This window comes from Dasypus novemcinctus, chromosome 7, assembly GCF_030445035.2.
Source record: "Dasypus novemcinctus isolate mDasNov1 chromosome 7, mDasNov1.1.hap2, whole genome shotgun sequence".
Taxonomy (NCBI): domain Eukaryota; kingdom Metazoa; phylum Chordata; class Mammalia; order Cingulata; family Dasypodidae; genus Dasypus; species Dasypus novemcinctus.
This window is the reverse complement of record NC_080679.1, coordinates 94,459,332-94,473,589: the sequence shown is the minus strand read 5'-3', so window position 1 is coordinate 94,473,589 and position 14,258 is coordinate 94,459,332. Positions and strand designations below refer to the sequence as shown.

General features: G+C 35.4%; 1 long non-coding RNA gene across 1 annotated transcript; it reads left to right on the top strand.

The window, feature by feature from the left end:
• The first annotated feature begins 313 nt into the window (after positions 1-313).
• LOC131279209 (uncharacterized) lies at positions 314-13,966 on the top strand. The gene is made up of 3 exons (XR_009186589.1): positions 314-462; positions 663-768; positions 12,009-13,966. It is a non-coding gene; the product is annotated as an uncharacterized lncRNA (long non-coding RNA).
• The last annotated feature ends 292 nt before the right edge of the window (positions 13,967-14,258 follow it).

Here is a 14,258-nt window from a genome sequence, read left to right as displayed (position 1 = left end):
CCCCCTTTCTCTCTATAAAAACCTGTTGCTCTTGACTCAGCAGAGTCCCTAGGGCCCTGCCTACCTTGCGGTGATTAGAATCTCCCCGATTCATGAACTGATTCAATAAAACGCTTTGATACATAACCAAATTTTGCTCAAGTTTTTATTTTAACACTATGTTAAACCAAGCTGAATTCAACTCACAATGCCCATGCCTCATTATGACACTGTCATTATGACATTATAACTGTAGGAAGAGTATTTATAATCTTTGTCTGGTTAAAGAAAAAATTATTGCCTCACCTAGTTATGTAAAGAAAAAAGAGAAAAGCATAAGTCTTTCAAAAGTGGGGCTTCATTTCATAGTCACAAATAGTTTTATCTCTAAACCTCTCTCCAAAATAAACCATGATTACCTTCTGCAAGTAAACTTAACAATAAGCAACAGCTTTGATTTTAGGTTAGTGACCAGAATATGTGGTGAGTTCTTGTTTTCTTAATGATTTGGGTATTTTCTTTTATGAAATAATTTTGGGTTTATAAAAGACATGATATTTTCCCCCTCTGCCAGTTATCCTGGGGTGAATTCATTGTTTTGGAAGGTGGGATGTTTGATAGAGATTTTTATTCTTTACTCATTTATAATTTTATTAAAAGATTTATTTTTTATTTACTTTTAGATATACCCCCTTTCCCCCAGATGGTTTGCTCATCTGTATGCTCATTGTTTTGCTCACCTTCTACAAGAGGCACCAGGAACCAAACCCAGGACCTCCCACATGAGAGGTAATTAATGGACTGAGCCACATCCACTCCCTGTGGACTGTGGCATTCACTGGCTTGTGGCCTCTGCTTGTTGTGGCAGGGGCAGAATCTAGCTAGCTTGTGGCATGAGGTGGCATCCAGCTCTGTTGTGGCAGTGTCTAGCTCTGTTGCCACAGAAGGTGGCATCTGCTCTTCTTTTAGAGGCACCAGGGTTAACGGATTTTGTCTAGAGTCTTGACTATGCTGCAGAAATGAATTTCAAGAGCATATCAGGTGAGTTAGGCCAGTAATTTATTCAAGTAGGGATGGAAGAGAAATGGGAAAAAGTAACAGATCATGGGTCCCAGGTAGAGAGGAAGGGTCTGAAAAGTGATAAAGCGGGCTGGTTTATAGACGATAATTTCCCATTATAGATTATAAATGCCCAGGTTTTACTTGCTTAGTGATCCTTGCAGGGGGAGAATGCAGCCAGAATCGGGGTCCCAAGGCAAGAGAGAGCAAAAGTTAAGGCCTTGCAGCTGCCTTTTGAACTGTTCATTATTCCATCCCTTTGCTAATGGCACTGGAGAAGTCCTAGCTATTTACTGTTTTCATTGATTGTCCCACCCATCAATCCCTGAGAGGATCCAGTGATAAAGTCCCTGGGGGAATATCCGGGGCTTCTCCTGGCTTCTGGAGGAAGTCTTGTTCTGAATGGCAGAATCTTGGGGAGTTTTCTTCCAGCAGCCACCTTGGGGTTATTGATGTGCATGTGAACTTCTTGCCAGGTTCCAGATCCATCTATTGATTTCCTTCTTACTAGATGGTTGCTTTATTGCTATGTAAAGGTCCTTCACTTCCCAATATCTTCACTAAAATTTGCTATGCATCAGATGAGCATTTTTGGTAAATGAGGAAATATGCTTAAATTGCTCTTCTACTCAGTATGGTGAAACAGGAAGTGAGTGTCCGTGGAAGGAGGGATTCAAGTCAGAAATTGTTCAGTAATGGCAGTAACTTGAAGTATAAAATTGCCATCAGAATTTAGTCTAGCTTCTCACTTGTCCTAGAATAGATGTAAGACAATTTAATTTAAATCTCAAAAGACTCAACAAAAAGACAATCAACCCAATTGAAAATGGGCAAAAGCTTGAATAGACATTTCTCCAAAGATATACAAATGGCTAATAAACACATAAAAAGATGCTCAATATCATTAGCCAGTGAGGAAAATACAAACCCAAATCACAATGCGATAACCACTTCACACACAATACAATGACACTTCAGGGGGAAAAAAACCCACAGAAAATAACAAGTGTTGAAGAATATGTGGAGAAATAGGAATACTCATTCCTTGTTGGTGGGAATGTAAAATGGTGCATCTACTGTGGAAGACAGTTGGGCTGTTCCTTAGAAAGTTAAATATGGAATTACCGTATGACTCTCTTCTAGGTATACACACAAAAGAATTGAAAGTAGAGGCTCGAACAGATATTTGTTAACTGATGTTCATGTTAGTATTATTTACAAGAGTCAAAAGACAGAAGTAGCCCAGATGTGCATCAACTAATGAGTGGATAACCAAAATGTGGTATTTACATGCAATGGAATTCTTATCAACCATAAAAAGGAATGAAGTTCTGATGTTTGCAGAACAGGATGACCATGGAAGACATCGGGTTGAGTGAAATAAGCCAAGCACAAAAGAACAAATATTTTTTGACCTCTTCTATAAGAAACAGTTAGTGTAAGCAAATTCAAAGAGTCAGAAACTACATACACATTACCAGGGACCAGGGTGGGGGCAGGGAATGGAGAGTTAATGCTTGATTGGTACAGAATTTTTGTTTGGGGTGATGGAAAAGTTTTGGTAATGGACGGTGTTGATGGTAGCATGACGAGAATGTCATCAACACCACTGAGTTATATATTTGAATGTGAGTAAAGGGAAATTTTAGGGTGTATATGTGTTGCTACAGAAAATTTTTAAAAAGAAAAATATCATAGGCCTGTACAAGACAAACTGTGAATCTTAATGTAAACTATGAGCTACTGTTAATAGTACAATTATAATAATACTGCTTCATTAATTGCAACAAAGTTACCAGACTAATGCAAAATTTTAATAATAGGAAAAGGTGTGTGTAAGAAGGGGGTTCATGGGAACTGTACTTTCTGCATGATTTTTCTGTAAACCAAGAACTTCTCTAATAAAGATATTATGTTTGTAGATCAAAAAAGGCATAAAATAATAAGAATAGGCAAACAAAGTGTGCAATTACAAAAGCGTGAAAATTATAATAGAAGACAGATTGCTATGGTAATAAGAAAAGATGGTGTTATGAGCTAATATACGGGTTAGAAAAACCTTTAAAGGTTCCATAAGCTCTTCACGAACTCTTAATTACAAACAAGGTTGCATTAACAGCAATAATATAAATCTTCCTTGCTTCTTAATAACACAGGAAATCTAGATCACCTGAAAGCCTCACTAAAGTATTTTTGGCTTCCTCAGGTGCTTCCCTTGTTCTATTGAAAATAGCCTTCCTGGATTTTTGTTTGTTTGTTTATTTCTGTCACATTGTTGATGGTCATGCCCTGCAAAACTACAAAGAAATCATCATCGTTATAGTTATAGGGGCTCCATGCTGGTGTCATTGTCCAATGTGCTTAAAACGCAAACCTTAAAAGAAAAGTCCTGTGGTGTTCCTGGAGCCTTGCTATTCTCAAAGTGCAATCCATGGTCCACTTGTCATAACATGATCTGCGTGCTTTGTGTAAATACACAACCTGGGGCCCACCCCAGACTTTCTGAATCAGAATCTGCATTTTGTAACAAGTTATGATTTATACCACAGAGCATTGTTATAGAATACTCTATAAAGAAGTGAAATAAATGTTGATCTCCTGATGCTTTGTTATCTGGAATTCAAGAGCTGTTTATGCCTCGTGCCTCTAAGATTCTCTTGTAAAAACGGCTCTTTACATTCAGTCTAGAGTTCCTCTTTCCATAAGCCTCAAGCACCAGTTCTTTGCCCTGCTGGGGAACTGTTAGCCAAGTCAGACAGACACTATGCTATCTTCTGCAATCCTTTCTAAGTCCCCCAGACACCTGTATAGAAATCTGTTCTCTCTTTTTTTTTTAGCTTAAAAAAATCCCTCTGCAAATAACTCCTGGTGGACTCACCAAATGTTCATCAAACAAGCCTAGAAACAGGCCAAGTCAAAATTATAAGGTGATATAGTGTAGTGGTTGAGAACACAAACCTCTAAAGCTACATTGCCTGGGTTTGAATCCATGCCTGTTCATTTTCTGTATGATCCTGGGAAAGTACATAGCATCTCTGTCTCAATTTCTTCGTCTATAAAATGAAGATAAATATAGAACTAGATGAAATGAGTTAGCCTTTGAAAAGTTCTTAAAAAATTTCCAAGGCTACTTTCCAAGGATACAGAGGTAATATTAAGCATTAGAAATACTTACTACTTATGTGATAATGTTAAATAATGATAAACATTAGATAATACTAGTGTCCTCTAGCACAGAGATATGATTTAGTCACTGACAGTACCTGTATTAGTCAGCCGAAGGGGTGCTGACGCTAAGTACCAGAAATTTGTTGGGTTTTATAAAGGGTGTTTACTTGGGGTAGAAGCTTACAGTCACAAGGCCATAAAGAGTAAATTACTTCCCTCATCAAAGTCTGTTGCCACGTTTTAGAGCAAGGTGGCTGCCTGTCTCTGAGAGAGGTTAGCTTTCCTCTTCAGGCTCCACAGTCCTAGCTTCTTCTGGTCTCAGCTATAGGCTGGTATAAAGCTCATCTCTTTTCCCAGGGCTCTTTTCTTCCTGGGCTCAGCTGCTCTGGTCTCTCCACAAGGTCAGCTGTAGACTATCAGGCTCTCTCTGTTCCCGGAGCCTCTGCCATGTCTATGGAGCCGCCTCTATTCCTCCGTGTTCTTCTCCTGTGTATTTACTTCCCAGGTCTCCAGCATGAAAATTCAAACTCTTTCCTCTGCCATGTCACATTTTCTCTTACTGACATGGCCCAATTAAAGCCTTAATCATAATTAAATCAAGTAAAAGTGAAACCTCCAAATTTAATACAATCTAATACACCCAGAGGAATAGACCAGTTTTACAAACTTAATCCAGTATCTATTTTTGGAATTCATTTCCAGGGACCTTGGTTCCTTTTGCCTCCTTACCTCTGTGTGTACTTCATGCTATTGGGGTAGGAGCTAGATGGCATCTGCATATAAGACAGCCAGGGAATATGTATTGAGCTTTTTTTTTTCATACCTTTGCATATAAAAACACACATGAGTGGACTAAACAATGAGCTATCCATTAGGGAATCCGATTAGGACGTAAAGGGTAGCCCAGGGCTTTCACATGTTCATGCACGTTCAGGTGTGTATAGTTTAGTGGGAAGATATATATATATATATAACAAATTTATAGCAACTCTAATAATAATGAGAATGATGTATAGGCAAAGTGGGAATATAGTCACAGAAGATATTAGGTCGATTTTTAAGAGCCACATAGAGTTTCACAGAAGAGGTGGCATTAATTTAAGAGTTGAAAGAAGAGGAAGCTTTTCTGGGAAATAAGTCTAGTTGAATATTTAAAATTAAGGAAGAACAAATGCAAAGATGATTCCATGTATGTGAATTGTGCTTTGGAGAGAGAAAATAATTAAAATAATTCGTTATTCCTGTAGCATAAAATTTGAGAATGGTGGTGATGGGATCAAGAGTCAGATGTCAAATCACCCTACATGTTATATAGATAGCATGAAAATTTATCTTTCAGTGGTTTCAGGAAGCCATTGAAGAAGGACATGATACAAGGACACAATATGGTATGCATGATGAATCTCTCTAACAGAAGTGATGAATGACTCAGATATTAGGAGCCAGTGAGACAGCTACTTGTTGTTCAGGCAAGGGATGACAAGTTCCTTAGTTAGAAAGAAAGCAGTTGGATATGATAAGATCAAGAGATATGTAGGAGGGGGAAGAGCCACATCCTCATCTCTGCATTAGGGTTGTAAGAGAGAACACACGAGGAAAGAACAGCTTTCATATTTCTAGCTAAATCATGTTGAATAGATGATTGTACTGGAATAATGTACGAGCTTCCCTTCCCCTTTAGCCTGAAACACTCACCATTATGGATGGCTCTTACATAAAAGGTCACTTAAAAATGCACAGGATTGAGCTGCACAAAGAGTGTTACCTGCCATTTCTATGTCAGAACATTTTGATACAGATAGATGTGATTTGTGTTTTTCTTTTTTTCTTTGTTGTTTTTACCTCTCTTTGGTGATTTATTGTTTTGTATTTCTAAAGCACTTTTTCTTATTCTGAAGTTTTGAGTTTGGAGATGCATAAATTATAGTTAATAATCTAATACATAAAATATAACACTAACACAAACTATTGTTACAATTTTATTATTAATATTATAAATATACTCACTATTCACTTGCATATATTACTTACATTTTACATATAATATTACTTAGATTCTTAAATTCACTTTCATATAATAGAATGCATTACTTACTATTAACTTGCCTAAAAAATCACATAGATTCACAATTACACTGTGAAAATTTTGAAATCTTTTGGACTTTTTTTGTCTTCTTACTATTTGTAATGGAAATAGTAAGTAAAATAGTTTGTAAAAACACATGATTCACCCACCTCTTCTGCTATCATTTTATTCCTAAACTTTCACAGTGAGTATCTATTCATACGTTCACATCTATCTGAATTCCCTCAACCGTCTGGTAGAATCTGATGTTTTTCACAAAGCAGTGTTCTTTTATTTCTCCCTTCCAGACTCAAATGTGCCCATATGGTTCATACATCCAATTTCCTGCTATCAAGATATATTTCGATATGGTGATTAATGTAATAATCTGTATCAAAATGCTCTGACATACAACTGCAAGCAAGACAGTTTCATGCATCTGCCACAGAATCTAAGCCCCCTCTCAATCAGAAACAGAGTGGGCATCACCATCCCCAGATCCTCAAGTCTGAGGAATGAACAAACTTAAGAGGGAATGCAACTATGGACCAAAGTAGAATTATTATTATTTTAGTAATGGAAGAACTTATAACATTGATATAAAGACAGTGGTCACCAGAGGTTCTGAGTGGGGAGAGGGAAGAAACAGTGTTAACATGTGGGCATCTGGGGACATTGGAATTGTCCTGCAAGACATTGTAATGACAATTATATATTTTGTCAAAGCCTATGAAATTGTGTGGGGCAAAGTATAAACTATAATGTAAAGTATACTCCGTGGTTAGTAGCAATGCTTCAATATTTGTTCATCAACTGTAACAAATGTACCACACTAATGAAAGATGATGTTAATGTGGGAAAGTGTGGGAGGGGGGAGAGGGTGGGGGTATATGGGAATTCCCTATTTTTTTATGTAATGTTTATGCAATTTACAGCTTCTTTAAAACTAAAATAAACAATAAAGAAATGTAAATAAATAAACATAAGGCCTAGATTTAAATATCTTAGTATATAACAGTTGAAAGTTTAAAAAATAGTTTAAAAAATAGATCAGATATATTCCTATAACTGCTGCTGCTAGTGAAAAAATGTTTATTGATTTTAGTTTTTCAATACCCTTTATAGAAAAGACCAAATGGAATTAGGTAAAGAAAATGCAAATAAAATCACCTATTTAGTAGAGAATTTGGAGTAGTGGCAAAGTATTCCACCCATGATTTCAGATATATTGCAATTTTAGACTTCTTCATTTCTTATCTCAATACAGTCTTGTGAAATGGAGACCATAGTTGTTAAGAACATTTAAATTTAGTTTCAACTAACACTGATTGAGCACCTTCAAGGGCCTGGTTTGTTAGTTTTTTTAAAGATTTATCTTATATATTAATACCCCTCTCCCCCCACTGCTTGTTTGCTGTCTGCTCTCTGTGTCCATTCACTGCACGTTTTTCTGTGCGTGGATGCCTCCCTTTGTTGCGTCATCTTGCTGCGCCAGCTCTCCGCAGGGCATGGGCTGTCAGCTCTCCATGAGGTGTGGGCCAGCTTGCCTTCACGCATTCGGGATGTGAACCCAGGGCCTCCCGTATGGTAGGCCAATCGATTGAGCCACATCTGCTTCCCCAAGTGCCTGGTTTTTAAAGAATATTTCCATTCATGTAGTATTTAATTTTTAGCTGGCCTTAAGGAAAAGCTGCTCTGAATATACTAATTGGTATTCAGAGAAAAAAATATTGCTCTGTTCAAATATATTCCTAAGTTTAGCCATATAACAACTTTAAATAGATTATTTTATACTATGGAAATTTTCAGAAGCTTTAACATATTAATAGATGTTTCCAATTTTCAGGGATCTAGTTCTTATGAACAAGAACACTTTGTCCTGAGAGCAGGAATAACATTGCTTCTCTTAGAACTTGACATGATCTTGGATCATACAGAATGCCAAGTTAAAATTGAATTTCAGATAAACAACCAATAATTTTTATCATAAGAATGCACCATGCAATATTTGAACATACTTACACTAAAAAAATTATTTGTTATATGTCTGACATTCAGACTTAACTGGGAGTCCAGTTTGGTATTTGTTTATTTTAGTTTTCCTTTGTTCATTTGTTATTTGATTTTTACTAAATCTGGTAACTTTAATATGGGATTAAAACAGGATATTTTGATTTCTACTTGATGCAAATGTTTTAAATAGGGAACTTTGTGACGTTCCTATTTTGAATACATGATGGTAAACTATAAGATGTAAAAACATTAATTGTAATTATAACTTACCTTGCAATAGGCATCCCTGTTCCATTCCTTGACTGACAATCAGTGGAATAAAGACTGGGGATAAGAGCACAAATAAGATGAATCACAAATGATGAAATGAAGATATCTATTTTTTACAATATTTATGACTGAATTTTCCTATGGCATTGCCCTATAATTTCCTCACTTTTCAGTCTGTATTTCCTCACTATGTATTATGTACCCCAGCTCCTAGAACAGTGTCTGGCACATAAGTTGAGTTCAATATGTATGTATGTATGTTGTATATATGTTGAACTGTCCAACTTAATTGATCTATATATTTTATATAATATATATTTTATATTTTAAGTGTTTGACAGGATGTTGTCTCAGAGTAGGTATTTCTAAATGTTTGTTAGAAGAATGAATAAAAGGTTTTTAAAAGAAATAAAGGATTATTTAAATGAATGTTTTCCCATATGTGACGCAAAAGTCCATATATCAGTTATCTACTGCTGAATAACAAATCATTCCAGAATCAATTTCTTAACACAGTAACAATTTAAAATGTCTTCTGATATTGTGTATTGTTGCTTCTTTTTTCTGCTGATCTTTACCCGGGCCCATTCAGGCAACTGCACATACCTGGCTAGTTAGCTGGTAGGTAGGTGTGCTCATCTTATTAGGCAAGGACAACTGGTATTTTCTGTCCATATAGCCTAATCCTTGGCTTTTTTCATGGAATGGTGGTTTCGGGCCTGCAGTCCAAGATGTGGAGGTGGGTACTTAATGCTTTTCAGGTCTAGTTTCCTGAACTCACACAACAACATTTTCTTTGTCTCTTTCTAATCAAAATAGTATATAAGACCAGCCCATATTCAAAAGGTGGGACATAGACTCCTACCTCTTGATGGGAGGAGCTGCAAAATATTGTGACCAGGTTTTTATATTCTTATTTTTTAAAAATATACCATCCAAGACTTAGGCCAGCTAGAGTTAGGGGGAGCAGTGTTCATAGAAGAAACCATCATCACTTCTGACTTCAATTCCTAGTTTGGGGGATTTCCAAAATCACCCTCATTTTCAATAATTCTCTAGAAGAATTCAGCACTAACTGAAAGCTGTTATACTTACAGTTGTGACTTATTAAAGGGAAAGGATACAAATCAAAATCAGAAAAGGGAAGACACACTTATGGAGAAGTACCAAATATAAAACTTCTGTTGTCCTCTCCTCATGAAGTCATGGACAGTCATAGAGAGATAAGAGATCCCTCTATGACTATCATCTCTCTCTATCTAGCTCACTATCTCTCTATCTACCTATCATCTATCTCTTGTATATTTTTAATTTTGAAAGAATCTTAAAGATATATAAAAGTTGTAAGAGCATAAAAAATAATGGTTTTAAAGCTCTTTGTAAATATGTTGCAAATACTTTAGTATATGTGTATATACTTGTCTACAGACAAGGGCATTCTCCTACATAAAATCCAACCATCAATATCAGGAAAGTAATATCCAAGTATTACTAATTAATCTAATCTTCAGACCCCATTCAAACTTTTCCAGTTGTTCCAATATCTTTATAGCAAAATCATGTACTATATTTGTTATGGCTCTTTAGACTCCTTCAGTTTGAAACAGATTTTCAGTCTTTCCTTAGCTTTCAGTGACCTTGACACTTCTGAAAATTACAGCTCATTATTTTGTAGAGTATCCTCCATTTGAGTTTGAATGTTGATTTCTCATGATGAGATTGTTGGCAGGACTATCTAGATGCATGCTTATATCCTATCAAGTTGCACCCGATTTTCATTTGTAACATTAATAGTGCATGTAGGGAAGCAGATGTGGCTCAAGCAATTGGGATCCTGTCGACCATCGGGAAGTCCAGGGTTCAATTCCCGGGGCCTCCTAGTGAAGGCAAGCTGGCCTGCACAGCAAGCTGACTGGAGTGGAGAGCTGGCACAGCAAGATGATGGAACAAAAAGAGACACAGAAGAGAGACAAGAAGAGACATAGCAGACCAGGAAGCTGAGGTGGCACAAGATTGAGTGCCTCTCTCCCCTTCCAGAAGCTTCCAGGATCATTTTCCGGTGCTGCGTAAAGAGAAGACAAGCAGACACAAAGTGCACAGCGAATGGACATAGAAAGCAGACCATCAGTGGGGGGGGGGGGGGGGGGGGGAGAAATAAATAACTCTTAAAAAAATAAATAGTCCATTTAAGGAAACCTTGCTCTACCCGACCAAATAGACTAGGACTGTTTGTTGCTGTTTTTAAATATAGTCAGAGAAGATTAAAACTGTGATTTTCCATCTGCTACATTTGGATTACTTAGACTGCATTTGAAATCCCTATCTGTGTTTGTGTATATCTCTACCTATCTATCTTTCTGTCTGTCTTTCCACAAACACATATGAATACATGTACCAAACAATATACATTACGTTAAAATATTTATGACACGTGAAAGACAAAGGATACTAGCATTATTGCACAATAAGCAGTTGAAAATCAACGTGAAAAAGATGGACATTCAAACAGAAAGCCGAGTATGGGATTAACGTAAGTGTGCAGCTCAGATCTCTCATCAAGAGAGAACCTGCTCTGTGAATTGTGAGCCTCCAGCTGTAGCACTTTTTGCATCTATCACAGCATTTAAGCCAAGACTTTATTTCACAGTCCACACACAAACAAGCTATGCTAAGATAGCAATAACAACCCTCTACCAACAATATGATTACTGAAATGAGTTTAATTTTTCTTGCAGCTATATTCTACTAGAAATGTACCTTAAAACTATTGTATTACCAATTTACTTGAAAATGTCCCTGTGTGGTAGTTACACCCCCACCACTGTATAAAGTTAGATTTATTGTTTCACTTTATATTATTCACTTTATAAATATTTTATTATGTAAACTAATCTGCATAGTTGAAAGAATAAATCTTCAAAAAATTATATGCAATGAAATTTAATTTTTATTACTGTCCCCTTCACCTAATTACTCCCTTAGCCTATAGAAAGCCATTAATAGAAGTTTTGGTTTTGTTTTGATTTTTTAATATAATCAAATATGTACACATATCATTGGCTAAGCCATAAGCATGCTGTATTTTTTTGCAGAATTTTAGTGAGACTTTCTTTCAAATTTGTGACCTATTTCTTTTTTATATTCAAATTTACCACTCTAAGCACCTAACTTCTTCAATCAAAAGAAAAATATAAACACAAGCACAATTCCCTATTAATGTTCAAATTATTTAGTTCATTTTCACAAATCATTGTTAGTAACGATAGCAGAGGGAGCATATGCACCAGGAAAAAAAAATACAATAATATCCCTCTAGATCAAAGATATATGAGATTAGCTGACTATTTAGGTAGACAAAATAATTTACATGATGAAGAGTCAAATTTGTAATTATTAATGCTATTATATAAGAGTATAAATATCCAACTCAATATCTTTTTTTTTTTTTTTTCAGGATGTACCAGGGATTGAAACTGAGACTTTGTACATGGGAAGCAGGCACTCAACCACTTGAGCTACATCCACTGCCCTCAATTTCTATTTTATAGAGCATTTTTTCATAATTGCTAAATGATGTTTATACAACTTAAATTTATTTCACATCTAGATCAATGAGCATTTTCTCTCAAAGTCACGATAGATTATTACATAATTTTTACATCAATTTTATTTTCCAAGGCATTTCATTATCAGTTTCTAAATATGGAAGCTGCTTCTTCAAAAACATGTTATTACTTGTTAAAATGCCAGGATAAAAATGTGATTTTATTCACACATTAAAACTAATCGAAGCATTTAATCATAGCTGGATATTTGAGTAAGTGCTAATGCAGGCTGTTTTGTACTATATACCACTGCTGACCATTTTTGCCATCTTGTTGCAGAAGCATAACTAAGACCAGCATTTAAGCTGTAATATTTTTCATCATTAGTTCATTATACAAGTAGATTTTAAAAGATCATACCTAATATTTATGGGCTCCATATATTCTTCTTTTTCCTTCAATAATAAATTTTCTGTGAACTTGGCTAAAACCCCTCCTGCTGTACAATATCCTCCATCCCCTCCGTACTCAGGACATTTCTCTTGGTCTGGAAGAAATAAAACTGACTTTATCTGAAGGGAACATTATCATCTATGAAGAAAACCCCAAAAAGTCTACAAAAACCCACTAGAAATAAAGAATCTAGCAAAGGACAGAAAACGAAGACAATATGGAAAAGTTCATTGTATTCTGATACAATGAGAAATGAAATTGGGAATTGAAATTAAACTCTAACTTTATAACTGTGTTTTAATAATAGTATCAAAGAGATGAAAGATTAAGGACTTTCTACACTAAAAACTACTAAGCATTATGAAGAGAAATTAAAGACAACCTAACTTAATGGAGACATATACTGTGTTTGAGAATTGGAATGCTAAGATTGAATTTTTATCTAAATGATCTATAGACTCAAAAGCAGTCCCAAAGTTCACACAGTTTTTTTTTTTTAGACATTGAACCATCTGATTATAAAATTTAATTATGGAAAAGCAAAAGATTCAAGATAGCCAAAACAATTTGGAATATAGAAGAAATAAATTGGAGGACACACACTGTCAGATTTCAAGACTTAACTATAAATACAATTTTCAGAAAAGCAAAAGTAGAGAGAATTCAAAGCAGTGTAGTTTTGGAAAAGGATAGACATAGAAATCAATGGAACAGAATTCAGAGTCTTGAGATAGACTCATATTTATAAATTTATTGATTTTTGGCATTGGAACCAAAGAAATTCCTAAAAGGAAAAGAACAGACTTTTCAAATAGTGATATAATAATGGCTTTCCATATTAAAAAAAAAAATCCTTTACCTTTATTTCATACCATTTACAAAATTAACTTGAAAAAAATATACCTAAATGTAAAATATAAAACTATAAACTTTTGTAAAATGTAAGTGAAAATATTTGTATCTTAGGTTAGGCAAATATTTCTTAGAAATGATTAAGTGAATGTGAACTATTAAAATTGGTAAATGAGGGAAACCAATGTGGCTCAGTGGTTTGAGTGTTGTTTTTTTCCAAATACAAGGTACTGGGTTCAATCCCTGGCCCCAGTACCTCAAAAAAATTTTGAAAAATCAAAATTTAAATTGTCTGCTCTCCAATATATAATGTTAAAAATTAAAATGTAGGGGAGAAGATGTGGCTCGGGCAATTGAGCACTTGCTTCTCACATAGGCGGTTCTGGTTTGGTCTCTGGTGCCTCCTTAAAAACAAACAACAACCAAACAAATGCAAAAAATAACTCAGGGAGTCCATGTGGCTCAGTTGTTGAGCACTGGCTTCTCACATACAAGGTCTCAGGGTTCAATCCCCAGTCCCAGTACTTCCAAAAAAAGAAAAAAGAAAAGAAAAGTAAAAGTAAGACATGGTGTAGTAGTTTGAAATTGTTTATGACTTCTAAAAATAGATATTGGATTATGTTTGTAAAGAGGTCTGTCCCTCCAGGCATATTGAACTATATTGGATTCAAAGGTTTCACTTTTACTTGATTAAATATTGATTGAGACTTTGATTGGATCATGTCAGTAGGACAAACTACACAGCAGAGAAGGGAGTTTGGAGTTTTAATGCTGGAGCCCAGGAAGTTAAGCAGACAGAGGAGCAGAGAGAAGGTTCCATTAAACATCACAGAGTCCCCAGGAAGAGTGATGAG